Below are 5507 nucleotides of genomic sequence, written 5' to 3'. Positions count from 1 at the left end.
CCGCAGCGAGAGGTACACTGTAGAGAACCTTTACCCATCTTATGAAAACTTCGCCCAGACCAAACCGGTCTAGAGTATAGAAAAGGTACAGCCACTCAACTTGGTTAAATGCCTTCTCTGCATCTAAAGAAATCACCAATCCCTGTATTGACTGCTGCTGGCATGCTTGAATTACGTTTAGCAGCCTCCTAACATTATTTGAGGATCTGCGACCCTTTATGAAGCCCGTCTGATCCTCTTTAATAATAGAGGGTAACACAGTCTCCAGCCTTAACGCAAAAGCCTTAGAAAGGCTCTTAAAGTCCACATTTAAGAGCGAGATGGGCCTGTATGATGCACAGTCTTCCGGATCCTTCCCTTTTTTAAGGATAAGTGAAATATTGGTCTCTCTCAGAGATGGTGGGAGACAAAGATGACTGTATGAATCATTAAACATATTCAACATCGGGCCTGACAGTATATTTATAAATTCCTTATAGAATTCACTGGGAATCCATCAGGACCGGGCGCCTTTCCACTCTGAAGCTGCCTCACAGCTTCCTGCACTTCTTGCTCTGATAATGGGGCATTGAGAAAGGACTGTTGTTCGGGAGTCACACCCAGGAGCTTCAGATCTCTAAAAAAGGATTCCATTTTGGCCTGCCCCACCTCACAATTCTCAGACTCATATAATTTAGAGTAGAATCTCTGGAACGCCACATTAATGTTTTTAGAATCACATTTTAGGTTCCCAGACCCTTCCCTAATCACTGTAATGGTTTGTGGGGCACTTCTCTTTCTGGCAAGGTATGCTAAGTATTTGCCTGGCTTGTCACCATGCTCGTATAACCTTTGCTTTGCAAAAGCCAGCTCCTCCTTTGTCGCCTGCGTGAGCACGGAATTTAGTGCAGACCGCAGTCTGGCATAAGCTTTGGCAGTTTCCCAGAGAACAGATGAGTTATCAACCGAGCCTATGTTGATGTCCAGGAATGTCCGAAATTTCCTAGAGAAATACTCCACAAACTTGCTGTCCATGAGAATAAAGGGGTCCATTCGCCAGTACCTTGAATCCAATGTAACATCCTTAATTTTAACCATGAGGTACACTGGAGCATGATCAGAGATGGCAATATTACCAATCGTACAGAATGCCACCAGATCCAGGGTTACCGCAGGGGTCAGAAAAAAATCAATCCTCATGTGACATCTGTGCGGATTGGAGAAAAACTTGAAATCCCTACCTGTAGGGTGGAGACATCTCCAGACGTCTACCAACCCTAATTCCCCACACAAACCCAATAACTGTTCAGTTTGTGCAGAGGGTATCGAGGGACCTTTAGCCAACCTGTCTACTGTGGGGTCCATGAGGCAGTTAAAATCTCCCCCTATAAAGATGTGCTGAGACTTGAGACTTATCAGTTTAGAAAAAGCATCTACCAAAAATTTAAGAGGATGAGCTGAGGGACAGTAAACATTTAAAATGCCATATTCTTCCCCATTTATCAAGGGTTTCAGAATTACAAACCTCCTGTATGTGTCTTTAACATATTCCAACAATTTAAATGAGAGACTTTTCCTCACCAATATAGCCACTCCCCTACTTCTGGTATTAAATGATGAAAAATAAACTCGGTCAAAGCCATTCTGCTGTAATTTCAGATGCTCCTTGTCATCCAAATGTGTCTCCTGTAACAAAGCAATATCCACCTTCTCCTTTCTAAGACTTAAGAGTACCTTCTTCCTCTTAATCGGTGAGTGACCTCCCTTGATATTCCATGTACACCATTTAATCAAATCATTCGCCATAATCTTCTGCAATTACATTTAAATTCCAAAGAGGAGGAACCCGAACCACAAATTGCTGAGAATAGTGTCACATGGTCCACCAAATATAAAAACTACATAAACTAAAACAACTACATTTAACAAACATACAAAATTATTAAAAATAAAAAACAACAAAAACCAGAAAACAAACCAACATATAAAGTGCCAATAGCGCTGAGTAGGGGAACTCCCCCCCTGCCCAGAGGGAGCAACTACCCGTCCCAAACTGCCCATAAATAGGCATCTAACCATCTCAACCACCTTCACTTCTCCCAGCTAGAGCCGCATCGCAAGCACAAGCTAAAAAGAATAAACACCCCACAGAATATCAATGTGGATAAAAAAACATTCTTTGATATAAAAAAAAGGGGAATAAATACCTCACCCATCCTTTGCTATGTCCTAAGTTAGAAATTTAAAATGTACATCTTAACCACCGCCAGACATAGTTTGAACCAAATTATTATCAATAGAGGTAAAAAAAAACGGGAAAAACAAAGCTCCAACCAGATTTCCTCCATTTCTTTCACAGAATGATAAACGCATACCCAATCAACGATATTTGTACATACTACAATTGTTTGACTTCAGTTAGTTTGTCCACAAAGTCTCTTGCCTTCTCCGATGTGTCAAAGAGATGCATGGATCCATCTAAGGTGATCCGAAGCACTGCCGGATATCTCAGGGAGTACTGAATCCCAAGCTCCTTCAATCTTCTCTTGACACCATCATACGATTTTCGTTTCTGGATCACCACTGCTGAAAAGTCCTGAAAAAACATGATCTTAGATTCCTCGTAAATTAGAGCCTTTCGATCCTTCTCCTGGAGTCTGGAAGCCTCCATGACTCTCTCCTTATCCTGGTAATGATAGAACTGCACCAGGAAAGGACGAGGGCGTTGACCCAGACCCGACCTCTGTGCTGCGACCTCTTCAATCCTCTCATGCCAGTCTCCAAGTCAAGGAATTTTGAAAGCCAATCTTCAACAAATTCCACAGGCCGCTCACCTTCCTTACCCCCAGGCAGACCGATGATCCGAATGTTTTTTTCTCCTGCCCCTGTTTTCAAGATCATCCACTTGGTCATGCAAATTACGAACCTGCGTCTTCAGGGCTTGGATCTCTTCCTTGAATGAACTGGCATCAGCTTCCACCACTGTGACCCTGTGCTCCACCTCATCCGTCCTCTTCTCCAGGTCTCCCAGCTGCTGCTCATGCTTCTGCAGCATGAGAGAGACTGGAGCCAGTTTCTCTTCAATCTGTTTCCCCAACATTTTGCGAGATTTCGAGAGCTGGTTCACCAGGTCCTGGAGAGTAATTGGCTCCGAGGCTGCTGCAGGCCGGGCCTCAGATGCTCCTCCTCCCTTTTTAGGCATTTCTGGACAGCTGAAAATACAGGTAAGTCAATTTTTAAATGTTTCTTGGGGCTCCACAATCTTTCCAACACCCCAAGAAATCCTGATGACCTGGGTTGGGTGGGTTAAAGGACTGTCCTGCTCCTGCTGCGATGCGAAGCTCTGCAGTGTGATCTTCTCAGATCGCCGCCATCTTAGATCCCCTTTGTACACACTTAACAAATTCCTCTCCATCTAAACCTTTAACACTATGGCAGTCCCAGTCTATGTTTGGAAAGTTAAAATCCCCTACCATTACCACCCTATTATTCTTACAGGTAGCTGAGATCTCCTTACAAGTTTGTTTCTCAATTTCCCTCTGACTATTAGGGGGTCTATAATACAATCCCAATAAGGTGATCATCCCTTTCGTATTTCTCAGTTCCACCCAAGTAACTTCCCTGGATGTATTTTTAGGAATATCCTCCCTCAGCACAGCTGCACTGTTATCCCTTATCAAAAACACCACTCCCCCTCCTCTCTTACCTCCCTTTCTATCCTTCTTGTAGCATTTGTATCCTGGAACATTAAGCTGCCAGTCCTGCCCATCCCTGAGCCATATTTCTGTAATTGCTATGATATCCCAGTTCCATGTTCCTAACCATGCCCTGAGTTCATCTGCCTTCCCTGTTAGGCCCCTTGCATTGAAATAAATGTAGAAAACGTAGGAGGCCTGTAGCACATAGCTTCCAACACCTGAGCTGGATAAGAGTAGTCTTAACCTCAATGTGATGTGTACCTGGAAAGAAAGGGTTTGCACTGCCCATTGAATGGTTTAACACCATGAAGTTTTATAATGCTATAAGAATGAAAACTGATGAAGTTCTTGATATGGAACTGCACAGAGCCAAATTGCTTTTATGACGGCGTATATACACAAAGTCAACAAAAACAGAAGTTTCTGGAAAAGCTCAGCAGGTCTGGCAGCTTCTGTCAAGAGAAATCAGACTTAACGTTTCAGGTCCAATGTCCCTTGCTCAGAACTTCCACAGTGGACCCAAAGGCATAAGGATAAAACTATGACATGAAAACATAGAAACATCCAGACTCTTGGGTAAAATATTTGAAAGGAATGTGAATAAAGCTTTAGAAAATGGCAGACTAGGGTGTATGATTATTCAGGTGCTGTGCTGAATTAAGGCCATGAAGTTGATAATTTTCTTGTACTGCTCTGTTGAATACACACCATTAATATTATTGATTATGGCAGCACTTCAATGAAAACAGCACTCAAGAATTAGCAGACACCACTTCATTAGCTAATCCGACCATATAAAACATAGTACATTCCCACTGAATGAGGATATCATTTACTGCTGTTTTGTCTGATGCATTCTTCACTAGCCACCTAGTGGGAAAATGCTTGTTCAATGTGGTGAGAAAAGCAGAAATAATGAAAATAACTCTAATATTAGTTATAGTCAATTTATTAAAGGGAATTCTGAGGGATTGGATGTTGCTGTATTCGTACACTGCTGGAAAATGTGGAGACTAGTTACGTCAGGCTTTGACATTCTCAGCAGTTTTTGGTAGTAAGTAGTCTTTGTAGATCATTGCCTGGTCAAAGCTGAAGAACTGAAAATATGTTGCTGGAAAAGCGCAACAGGTCAGGCAGCATCTAAGGAGCAGGAGAATCGACGTTTCGGGCATGAGATGAGTATTATGTTGAGGAGTTGACTGATTAAGATGATAGCTGAAAATGTGTTGCTGGAAAAGCGCAGCATGTCGGGCAGCATCTAGGGAACAGGAGAATCGACGTTTCGGGCATAAGCCCTTCTTCAGCCCTGATTAAGATGATAGTAAGTTCATGAGAAGTACTAGAAGTGTGCAAAGTGGTGGAGACAGTCCTCCTGGGATTGATGAGACCATTTCAGGCTATGAGTTCCATATCCTCAGTGAATATGGTTGCTCGATGGTAAAGCTTGAGTACCAAAGCCACCATCAACAGTAAACCTCAATTTCCATAATTTGGTTCCAGGCAGTTTTTTTATTGAAAAATAAAGATTAACAAAGATTGGTGCTGGAACTGAACTTTGGGGACACATTTGTGGTTAGCCATGTCATTGTGTACCCAGAAGTATTGTCTGCATACAATAATGTAAGCAAGCATGTGGCCCATTAAGATCTACCTGGTAAGCAAATTCCTCAACTTTGTGCTTATCTGCTTTTATAGTATCGTACAGATTTGACGAATTACTAGTTGTTTGGGCTCACTGAGCATATATCACATGATCATTGATACTGTTATGCATTTTATATCAGGCATATTGTCTTCTATTGTCTACTCATTGTTACCAGTCTTCTGCAA

Source organism: Chiloscyllium plagiosum, chromosome 19 (genome assembly GCF_004010195.1).
Source record: "Chiloscyllium plagiosum isolate BGI_BamShark_2017 chromosome 19, ASM401019v2, whole genome shotgun sequence".
In the NCBI taxonomy this organism is placed as follows: Eukaryota; Metazoa; Chordata; class Chondrichthyes; order Orectolobiformes; family Hemiscylliidae; genus Chiloscyllium; species Chiloscyllium plagiosum.
The sequence above is the reverse complement of the archived record's forward strand: the minus strand, read 5'-3'. Positions refer to the sequence as shown.